The sequence below is a fragment of the Leptonychotes weddellii genome, chromosome 7 (assembly GCF_054177405.1).
Source record: "Leptonychotes weddellii isolate Sample4059 chromosome 7, ASM5417740v2, whole genome shotgun sequence".
NCBI lineage: Eukaryota > Metazoa > Chordata > Mammalia > Carnivora > Phocidae > Leptonychotes > Leptonychotes weddellii.
Genome location: NC_138375.1, coordinates 11871937 through 11883965, shown reverse-complemented (window position 1 = coordinate 11883965; position 12029 = coordinate 11871937). Strand labels below are relative to the sequence as shown.

The 12029-nt window shown below is 41.2% G+C and overlaps 1 protein-coding gene across 1 annotated transcript in view; it reads left to right on the top strand.

Moving 5' to 3' along the window:
- The window catches only part of MARCHF11 (membrane associated ring-CH-type finger 11), a 98888-nt gene that overhangs the window by 18846 nt on the left and 68013 nt on the right, over nt 1-12029 (top strand). The gene's annotated exons all lie outside the window — the stretch shown is intronic.

The following is a 12029-nucleotide window of genomic DNA, read 5'->3' as shown; positions in this document are numbered from 1 at the left end:
ACTGAACTGTTTTAAACTACACAAATAATTCAGGAAAATGTGATATTGTTAAAATGTATGTTAAAATTTAAATAATTCAGATAGGAAAGAAACCAGTAGAATAAAAACGGATAATCCCTCCTTTTATTTACCTCCTGGGCCCCACCCCCAATCCATTACCACAATCCTGGTGATCCCCTGTTAAGACTGTGTGTTACCTTCTAAGACTGTCTGAAGAATGCATTTACATATATATTCACATTCTGTGTATTTATAGTGTTTCTCTTTCCCTACTACCTGCCTTGTTCTGTAATTTCTTTCACTTGACAGTGTATTAGTACATATGACCCTTTATTATTTTTTAACCAATGTATATATTCTTCACAATGAATCTGACAAATTATTTAACAGTTTTCCTGTTGAGGGACATTTAGGTAGTTTATAAATTTTGACTGTAGTAAAAACGCTGCAGTGAACTCTGCACACACATTGAGTGTATGACTGTAGAGTACTAGAGTCAGATGTGGAAATGTTGGGTTATGGAATGTGTACCATTAAATTTTTGACAAATACTTCCAAACTGCCCACTGTCAGCACTATATGAATATGACTGTCCATCAGCATTGTAGGACAGTGGCCATTTCCCCTATTCTGACCAACATGGGAAATTACCAATTATTAATTATTAATAAATCAATTATTAATGTTGCATAAAAGTGGTATCTTGTTATTTTGATTTGCATTTCCCTGATTACTAGCGAGGTAGTTTATTGTTTATTGCCCACTGGTATTTCTCTGTGCTTGTGAATTATATGTTCATATCCTTTGTTTTTATTGAGATCAAGCTTATTAATTTTAAAAATTTATATTTACATCATTAAAAATTTTTTCCCCTTTTTTTGGCCAGCTTGATCTGTCAATTTCTGTTACATAACTTACAATCTAATTGGGAGATAGGAATTAACAAATCATCATGCCATTAATATTTAAACTCCATATTAGGATTATCCTTGTGTTTCTGATTTCCAGCTTAATTGCCTTGTGACTAGAAAACATAGATGTTATAAATTCATTCTTTCAGTATTTGGTGATACTGAATTTTGGCCAAGTATGTGGTTAATTTTCACATTTGTTTCATGTGTGCTGGAAAAGAATGTGTTTTCTCCAGTTGTTGGATGTAGTTTCTCAGGTTTGATTGGATTGTCCAATAGGGCATGCTCCACCCCTTACAGAATTCTTTGAGCTCCTACCTAAGGTGAAACTAACAGATTTGATGGACATGGAGCTACAGAAAGTTCCTTGTGTTACTTCCTAACCATGTCAGATAAGATCTGCTTTAGAAGCCAGTGGTGGATATCTAAACTATCTGAACCTCAGAAGAGAGAGGACTTTTTTTTTTCATAGAAGTGTCAGATAAGATGCTCCTGGGCTGTGAAGGTGCTCCATGTGCCAGAGTCCAAGCTCTTTCTCTGTTATTGTCCTGATATATGTGACCTCCATTCCCAAGTTCATCTTATTGCCCAAAATGGCTGCTTCACCTCCAGACATCACATCCATATGCCATACGGGAAGAAGGAAAAAGAGAGGAAAGCACATCCCTCTAGAAATGTCTACAAATATCTAGAGGCCGTTTCCCGGAAGGTGTGCACAGCACATCAGACTACATCCCATGAGCCATGGGATATATGGGCCACATGACTAACAATCATCATATTTAGCTTCAAGGCAAGCTAGGGAATGTGTGGTGGTCATTCTGGTCAGCCTGTGACCAACTGAATTTTGGGAATTTTTTTTTTTTTAACAAGAAAGGAATGAATAGGTACTGAGCAACAGCTAACAGTCTCTGCCATAACCAGTTCTATCAGTGGTACATCCATCAGTTAATACTCAATTTATCGAATACAAGTGTCTTGAAGTGTAAAGAATACCACACTTCATTTTGTGTGCAATCTTTGCTAAAGTGCTTAGACTTTCACCTTCTCTGCATCCTAAAACACAATCTTAGGCGCCTCTCCGGCAGCGCCTGGTTGCATGTAGAGTGATGTTCATGTTCCCAACATGGTGGTGAAGTCTTATTCGAGCTATCCGCATCTCAGCTACCAAACGTATGCCCACTTCCATGCTTCTGATAACCTGTGATCCTGCCAAAGAGTTACCCTTGTTCCTCCAGCACAAACCACGAGTCGCATCTTAGTTCCTGAGCTGAAGACACTGTTTCTCACCTAGAAAAGCCCCTTCTCTATTTCCTAAGTGGAGAAGTTCCCTTTTGCTTTCCAAGTCTAATCTAAAAGCCACTTGTCTACCAAGTCATCTTCAAACACCCCAGCATGTGTGTAATCTTCTCTGCCTTGCAACTGCCACAGCACTTTATCTTTTTTGTGTGTCCGTGATGGGGCACACATTTTTATCTTGGCGCTCAGTGCACACATTTTTATCTTGGCGCTCAAGGGCAGGACCAGTACCCAAGTAAGTGTTCCATCCTCCACAGTGCCCAGCCATGTGTATAACATTGGACAGTCCATCAAGAAAGGAAATTAAGTGAATGACTGACTGCTTGTAAAATGTGTGCATTTAGTGTCATAATATTTATTTTATACAGTCTAAATTACCATATTACGTTAATGTAACTTACGCTCTGTGGGGTCCAAATGACATGGTTGCTACTTGATCATCGTAATAAGCTGAGAGATGTATTTAGTTTAAAGATAGCACAAGCAGCTGCAAGAGGCAGGAGAGGGCATGATACCACTTACCAGCACATCTTAATATTTTAATAGACTCATTCTTAGCCAAATAGAGGAAGCAGAATTTAGAAACAATGCCAGTTCCTGCCATTGGCTTCATCAGGGGGCACTTTATTCCATCAATTTTGGGAGGGAGTGATGAAACTTCTTGGGCTCCATTTGTGTCTCTGACTGAGGGTAAGAAATGGATCCCTGATTTTGCTGTGAGAGCTGTTTGTAGGCTGTCTTATCTTTTGGTCTTAATACCTATTTCGCCTCAATTGGGATTTCTTGGTATTCGACTGGATCCTGCCAGAATTTGGCTTAGTTTCTTTAAGATGAATTAATAAACAGGGCTGGATATTGTTTGTGACATGGCTCTTAATAACACTGTTAGTATTCTTAGGCCGTATATATACTCAGAATGTGTGTTTTAACTATGTTTTTCCATGCTGGTCCGGAAACTTGGAAAAAATCTCAAGTTTAGACAAAAACTGAAAAATTTATCTGTTAGACAGATGGGTAGGCAAGTAGAAACTGTCTGACTCGCATCACACCCATCATAAGAACATTAATTACTATGTCTTTATCTTAATAAATTCAAAATGCATTTGGTAAGAATCATTTGTTTATAATAGAGCTGTGAGCAAAATAGAAATAAAAATATGAAGCTCAACTAAAAACCTCTTCATGCTTAATGACTAAGATACACAGCTGGCACCGTCTTATCTGAGGTTATTCTGGAAGTGCTAACTAATGCAGTTAGGAAAGAGAACCAAAAAATGGATAGGCATTGGTGCTTTTTCCTCATGGGCAACATCAACAAAGAATACCACTCTTTGCCTTCATCCAAAAATGACAACAACAAAAAACCCCAAGAAAGTCACTATTATTTTATTTGCATTCCTTTGGTTAGTGGGGAGATTAGGTGTCTTTTCATGTTTTATTGGCAATGTTAAGAGTGAGATATGAAATGTTTACTTGTGGCAATAACTGGAGACATGGGAGGAAGAATTCTAATTGACATTGGCTTTCAATAGCTTCCATCTCTTTCTCCCTCTCTCTTTCACACACACACACACACACACACACACACACAGGCTCTTAAGGCAAAGATGCAAGACTGTAGGCTGCCAGGTTTTTGTACTTCTAGGAGACAAAAGAATGAATCAGTCTCAAAGAGTGGGGTATGGTGGGAGAGTGGTTCTGGGAAAAGGATTTGGGGCCTATAAACTGATACTGTGTTTTTGGAGAGTGGTCTAGAAATGTTTATCTGAATATAAAATAAAATATGTTCAGCTCTTTGTCTTGGCAATCATACCTCAAGAGGTTTACTCTAAGGATATAATTATACAAGTCTGAAATGATGTGTGTATGAGGATATTGGTTTCAGTCTTGTTTGTGACAGAGAAATATTGAAAAAGACCTAAATGATCATCCATAAGGGCTGGTGAATTGTTATGCAGTGGAGTACTATGAAGCCAATGAAATGTATTGACTTGGAAAAATTTCCGCAACCTATTGTTGAGGACAAAGAGCAGGTTATAGAACCTGTGTGTGTTCTACTTAGTGGTTCAATAGATAGGTAGACCTATATCTATATATCTAAACATATCTGTGAATGTATAGAGAGAGCTAGAAAAAAATGCTAAAATATGGACATCGGTAATTAAAATCCAGCTGGGAAGATACTTGCCAAAAAGAGGCTGTTGTAGAGTAGTGGAAGATATTTACAGTAACTCAAGGTCCCAGGGTTTCAGAGAAGGGAAAGATCAGCTTGGCAAGAGAGATCAAAGAGGGTCTCACACAGTGGGAAGCACTTGAGTTGATTCATTTACCAGAGTCAGAGTTTGATTGGCTGGAGAAGCAGGAGCAGCTTTATAGGGTAACAGCATTCTTCCTACAACGTTTGTGTGAAGCAATGAGGCTGACACTAGGAATCACGTGTAAGTTATAGCTCCCAGCCTGGAGGAGCTTATAGCCCACTGGAGAATAAAAGCACAAAAATTACAGTCCCGTGTGGAAAACACATCTCTAAAGGCACTATGGGAGTGCTAAAAATGGGTCCCTGCCTAAGCCTTGAGTGTGGTGAACAGGGGTAGATAGCGAGGGGCTGCATGAGGGAAGTTTCTAGAAGAGGTGAGCGTGAGTTGAAATTCAGGATGAGTTAGCTCTGTGGAGAGTAAATAATACTGGAAGCAAGCATGAATGCTTACCTCAGACTTGACCATTACACTGATACAAAAGGCCGTGTCCAGCTCACTGACAGGTAGTGTGTTGAACCTGTTTGGAAATAGCACTACTTTTCTATTCACAGAGTCCGTGTGAGCTTTCCTGGCTTGCCCACGGAGGCCATTTAGCCTGTATGCTTAACCCCATGTATCAAGTTGCTTAGGTGAATTGTTTTCTGGGTCTGGGGAGGTGGGAGACATATTCCTCTTCATCTCCACTCTTTCCAGCTTTGTGACTGGTATGGATACAGGGCAGGGTGAAGAACTGGGGCCATATGCAATAGGAGGCACTGGGTCATGGGGCATATGTATAGATAGCTTTAGTAGAGACTACCGAAAAGTTTGCCAAGTGCTTGTACAATTGATACTCCCACAAGGAGTATGAGAGATCGCTTCCACATCCTCACTAGGAAGCATCGATGAGGTGAAAGGGCTCTTTCCTCATCTCAGTTTTCCTTGGCCTTTTCTCCTCATTTCACTTGGACCCTAGATCTTTAAAACAAGAAGCGCAAGGGACTTTCTGGAAAAACTCCACTTATGTTTCAAAAGAAAGCCCTGGAAGTTGAGGCCAGTCAGGGCTGGGGTGAGGCATGGACCAGCACCGGGCTGCGGTAAGGAGGACACTGGGTGAGGAGATGGGAGGGGCCTGCTAGCAAGGTGCCTCAGTGACACGGCTGGGGAAGACTCAGTAGGGGGTGTGGGGAACAGGTCATGGAAGGATAGGACGCTTATTCCCTCTTCCCCAAACTCGCCATTGTGCACATGGTTTTGGATGAGGGTCAATACTGATTATAGTTGGAAGTTGGTGCCACGGGTAGGGAAGGGTGGCCAAACGTTAGTGAGTGTGTGTAGACCATTGAGGAAAGAAGGAAAGAGGAGAGGAAAATCCCATGTAGCCACTGAATTTGGTCAATTTCTGGGTAGCCATTCTTTTGTCAGGTGTATGGAAATCATCTAAACCTGGGATTATAAAATAGTGTTACATTTATGATGAGTTTGTATTTTTACTCAGTATATATGTATATGTGTGTGTGTTTATTTAATGATACAAGTTGGTTTTCTCTGATACAGGTATGGTACTCTGATTATTTATTAGATCCGCTGTTGATTGCATCTTCGCCCAGTTTTTCCTTAATATTTCCTGAAGTGTGCAATATAAAACAGGGGCAGAAGATGAGGAAAAACTCCCTTTATAGACATTTGCTCATGGCCAAGGGTGCACATCGTGGTCTTGCAGGGGACATAGATGTTTTCTGGAATATGCAGTCTTGTAAACCATGAACCAGCTGTTCCTCCTTGGGTTCTGTAGCTTATTCCATCCATTCACATGTGCTCATTGAATGCATATCATATTCAAGACATAGACAACGAACCCAAATCACAGCAAACCCACGTGCAGAGTGTTTGGAATTGCTATGTGTGCCACACAATATTTAGTTAGCAAAAATAGATCCAGTAGACTCCATTGTCTAGGATGGGCCCTCTGAGTTAACGGGGCGGGGGGGGTGCTGATTCATGGTCACCCGACATACACGTTAAAGATCTTCCAGACCAGCCCTCTTTACGGTAAGAAGAGATAAGGGAGCCAAGCTCCCCAAGACAATTAGTGGCTGAGCTGTGTCTAGAACCAGGGTCTGATATTTCTTCCAAGAAGCGTTATAGGCAAGAGCATGGTTTAATAAGCCCATGGGTCAGGTTTCGAGTCTCTGCATTTGTTGGCTTTGTAACGTTGGGCCTGCTTTTTAACCTCTTGGTGTTTCAGTTTTCTCGATTGTCAAGAGGGATTGAAAATAATAGTAGTATCTGGGTCATAGGGTTTTGGAGGATTAAATGAGCATAGGTATGTAATGCACTTAGCAGATGGGTAGAAAGCAGAGAAAAACTAAGTACCGATTCAAGGTGTTCTTCAAAGGCCCTCTACACTGCCCAGTGAAGGCCTGTTCTTTTGTGGCACTGACCCACTTTAAACACAGTGCCCTCAAACACAGCATCTACCACAGTATCAAATGAAAGAGCGGTTGAACCGTTCCTTCCTTTGAGAATATTGATGGAAGGACCTTTGAGATACTTCCAGGATTGGCACTCCGCTATACTTCAACACAGCATCTTCTCTCTGTCTCTGTTTCTGTGTCTGTCTGTCTGTCTCTCGGTGTTATTTAGGAATAGCTAAACTAGAATTTCCAGTTACCTAGTCTCCTCCGGAGGACTATATAATGGAAGGCAGGAGCTGTATTGCTTACAACGTGTGAGTGCTAAGCCTATATTTCCGCACGAGCTGGACTGCTTTTAAACTATTCCAGCAGAAAGCCTACATGGAGGATATTGATTATCCTCCAGTTTAGCTCTTGTGCCACAAACTTCAAAACTTGGGAACAGCCCACCCTGAAGAGTTTCTCCTGCTTCTCACAGTCTTTCAAATCAGGACTTGGGATTAGTTTGAGGTTTTTAGTTGTTAGAGCTGTAGGTACCTTAGTCATCACATCTTCCAAACCCCCAGGGTCATAAAGCTGGTGGACTGAGCCCCAGAGTCCTGGCTCCTGGGATCCAGGGGCCTTTTCTCTCTTCTCCAAGTCGTGGCAAACCAGAGAACCAGAGAGGGTTCTCCAGCTCTGAGTTGACGTCTTTCTCTCTCGGCGTGAATACTCGTTGTGAAACTATTTCAACCATCAGAGCTAAAGAGAAAAAAATAGAATGCTGTTAGCAAATTAAAGGTTTTGCTTAACTGTACCTTGTTTTTTTATTTGTGATCTTAACTGGTGTGTAGCAGGCATCAACTTCCCTGAGTTGGAATGACTTGGTGGTAAATATAAAGAAAGCCTCTGTGAGAGGTCACAGGAAAACTGCCTGGCCCTTTATTTTGACAAGATAGAAACAAACTGAGTCTTGACATTTAAACAGTGAGATTAACATCATCACCTGCCTCATGATTGAGGAGGTTGACCTTTTGTTCCAATTCTTTTGATTATTGACAAACTCAAGCAATTTTCTGCTGCTCTTGAAAGATAGCCACGTTTATGAAATTTGGGAGAATGTTCATTGAATTTAGATAGAAGAAACTTGAAAAGCTTCCACACAGAACTCTTAAAAATCCAAGGCCTAAAAAAAAAAAAAAAAAGGGTAAAATCGTATATAATTCTTTCTCGTGGGCAAATGTGGATAAATCTTATCTAGAAATGGAAGGACATTCATTACTAGGACACCCATCTGAGAGTCATGTACTGCATGAATATTGAAATTTAGAGTGATTCTGTGAAAAGTAGCACCAGTGATATTCATGAAGAAGAAAAACATCTTTCTGCATTTATTTGGTTAATGGCATGTTCTAGAAGGGGAAAAAATGGACAAGGCTTATATTTTTCCCCAAATATACTTCTATCAATATTGACAAACTGATGTTTTCAACACGTGTATCATTTTAGGTAACATAATTATGTTTGGTCCTGTATTCTAAAACCACCTTTTCTTTCATAAAGAACTCTGTTAGTCATCTTGGGCTGCTGTAACCAAACACACAGACTGGGGGGCTTCACCAACAGAAATGTATTTCTTACAGTTCTGGAGGCTGCGAAGTGCAAGATCAAGGTGCTGGCTGATTCTGTTCCTGGTGTGGCTCTCTTCCTGGCTTGAAGAAGGCCACCTTCTTCCTGTGTTCTCCATGGAGGGCTATCTTCTTCTAAGGTCTTAGGGCCCTATCTTTATGACCTTTAACCTTAATACCTCCTAAAGATCTTATTTCCAAGTATGGCCTCATTGGCGATTAGGGCTTGAATGATGAATTTTGTGGGGGACACAATTCAGTCTACAACGAGAACTTACTGCTGGACTGAAAGTGGATACCTACAAAGCAAAAGCCTTTTAGTTGTCAATTTCATTTAAAGTCTGGCAAGGATACTGAGATTTAGTTTATAAATTCTATCCAGATGTCTTGGTGAAGAGTGAGTTCTCTCACATTCCCTGGGCATGATGAAAAATCCAGAAAATCTTGCTTTGCCCCCCCAGTTTATGGGCCTTTCCCCCTTAAATTCACTTCTTTGTCTTTAAACATTATTCCAGGTAGCACTGTAGATTACTTCAGAGTCTTGATACATTAACGTCAATGAATGGGTCAGCTCTTCCCAGAGAACAGAGAGAGGAGGTCAAGGTAGGGATTAGGAAAGAGACTGAGCTTACGGTCCTGTGAGGGACAGCTGGCTAGATAGAGATGGAGGACAAGAAAAAGGTGAAAGTGAGGCCCAATCTGGAATTTGAGGATATAGAAACCAAACAATAGGTTGTAACTTACCTGTTATTTATTCCAGCCCTACAAAATGCTTGAGATGAAGGCAGTTAGTTTAGTGTTTGGGACACCTGGCTGGCTCAATCAGTAGAGCATGTGACTCTCAATCTTGGGGTTGTAAGTTTGAGCCCCACGTTGGGTGTAGAGGTTGCTTAAAAATAAAACCTTAAAAAAAGAAAGCAATTAGTTTAGTTTTTTCAGTTGTTAGTGATCTTACGTCTATGGAAGAGTTGCAGAGATAGTACAGAGAGTTCTTGTACACCCCCACATCCAGCTTTCCTTGTTAACATTTTGTATTACTACGGTACACCTGTCACAATGAAGAAAGAAATGTTAATGTGTTATTATTGACTAAGCTTCACATTTTACTAAAATTCCACTAGTTTTCCCTTAATATTCTTTTTCTGTTCCAGGATCCTCTCCAGGGTACCATATTAGGTTTAGTTGTTTGTGTCTCCTTAGGGTCCTCTTGGCTGTGACAGTTTCCAGACTTCCACTGTTGCTGATGACCTTGACAGATTGTGGATTATTCGTCAGGTGTCTTCTAGTATGTCCCTCCATTTGGGTTTGCGTGCTGTTCTTCTCTTGGGTAGACGGAGGTTGTGGGGCTTTGGGGGGAAGACCGTCTAGGTGACGTGCCACTGTCATCACATCCTATCGAGGGGTACATGCTGTCAACACGGCTTATCACTGTTGATGGTGACCTTGACTGCTTGGCTTAAGGTCCTGTTTGTCAGGTTTCTCCACCGTAAAGTTACCCTTTCCTCTCTCCCCCTCCATAATAGACTCTTGGAAAACCAGTCAGTAGGTACAGCCCATACTCAAAGGGTGGAAGATCTTGAACTTTTTAAATTGAACATATTCCTCTGTCTTCTGTTAACCTGCAACATTTAAGCACATCTCAATTCTAACACTTAACTCTAGCGGGAAGGTTTTATCTAGTGATTGTCTCATAAGCTCTATGTACCATCTTTTTTTTTCTCATTTCTGGCAGCTGTCACTCTTAATTTTGCAGGTTTTCTGCTGTGTACACATGGCATTTAAAATCTAGATTAAGACTGAAAAAGTTAGTCAGCTATCCCTATGTTCCCACTTAATGTAAATGTTTGCCTAATAGCCTAAAAATTCAAATAACGAACGGAAAAGCATCTCTTAATCACAGTGTTTGGCACTGCTAAGTGATATACTTACTCTGGCACCGCGAATGCCTCACTCTGCTATTAAACTAGGATATAATTTCACTGGATGTGGAGCCATGTGACTCTCTGAGCATTCCTCTGTGTGCTCGATAAACAGATTGCAATATGTTGCTTTGATTAGGGCTCAAAATGCATGCTTTAACTAAAAGCTAAACCCCCCAAATCAATCAAACAGGCTGATAGAAAAACAAGAGGTAGGATTATAGGATAAAGAGGAGAGAAGGTAAGTGAGCACATGTTTCACAGTTAATGGTAGAGAACGAAGGAGGAGATAGGGAGTGTGTGGGGTGATGCTGTCGAGAAGCATTCTGTTACAGGGAGGGCAGTGAGGACCTGCTGGTGATTGTATGTGGAGGCGGATGGGACACTGGGAGAGAATGTATGATCTGGACATTAAGGAGAAATTTGATAAATTCCATTTTAAAGAGCACAGTCGCTTTAAATGTTTAGAGAATATTCAAGAACATGTTCTCGTCTTTTGTATTTACTAAACTCATTTTATGGTGTTCATTCTGAGTTTCTCTGAGAAATAATAATAAACATCTGCTGCTTGTTTTTCATGTATTAAGTGCTTTTACATGCATTGGCTCATTAATCTCTTACGAAGAATCTGAGGTGTTAATTTTATCATCAGTCCCATTTTGCAGATGGGACTACTGAGACTTAAGGAGGTCTCACTTGTTCAGGGATAAAGAACTAGGAATTCCACTTTGTTTCAATTCAAGTCCATTGGTTCAGGCAAAAGGGAGGAAACAGCCTTCCCTGCTGAGCCTGAGGGAGTCATGCACAGGTGAATCTACTGCAGTCCATTTAAATAAAATTACCTCCCGAAGCCTACCAGTATTTTGAAGAGATTTTGTTATCAGGATGTTTAGGCTTTTTTGGTGAAGTGGGTGCTTACCCAAACCAAGGCCTGAGGATTCTGACTGCACTTCCCACTCCTTGTTCTCATTCCCCTAGATCTGAACAAAATTCTCCCAAACGCCCGCCTCTCTCTCTTTGACCTTGCTCTATTGTGTAATTAGTCTCTCTGGTTTAGTAAAAAGATTAGATCATAGTTGAGGAAAAATGCCTGTGTTCCTTGGAATACTAACCAGGGCCCAGCTCTTGGGTAGGACAGTTCTCTTCCCGGGGTACGTTCTTGTAGATTTGCTGCTTGAGAGATAAACCAAAGGGGATTGTCAACATTGATTGGCGCTGTGAGCCCGCTCCTGGAAGATGACGAGATGGTATAGCCTTGGCCCAGTGGGTCAGATCTAGGGTTATGGGAGGGACAGGGAATAATTGGGAAATAGAAGCAGAGAGGGCCGGTCAAAGCATGTGTCCCCATCAGCTGTCCTCTCCCACCCAACTCCTACCTCCCTGCGTGCCTCCCTCCACCTCCATGGTGTCCTGTTACTCTGCTAAGATAGGAGTCAGACAGGGACAGAACAAAGGGATAAGCAAGAGGAGCTTCGAATAGTATGAAGGTCCAAGGACAGATAAGGAACCTGAGGAACACAGAAAGGAGAAAGGAAGAGAGAGGCATAGGATGTCCCCCCACATATGTTTTTTTTTAGAGAGACTGTGTGAGCTGGGCGGGGGTGAGGGGAAGAAGGGCAGAGGGGGAGGAGAGAGAGAA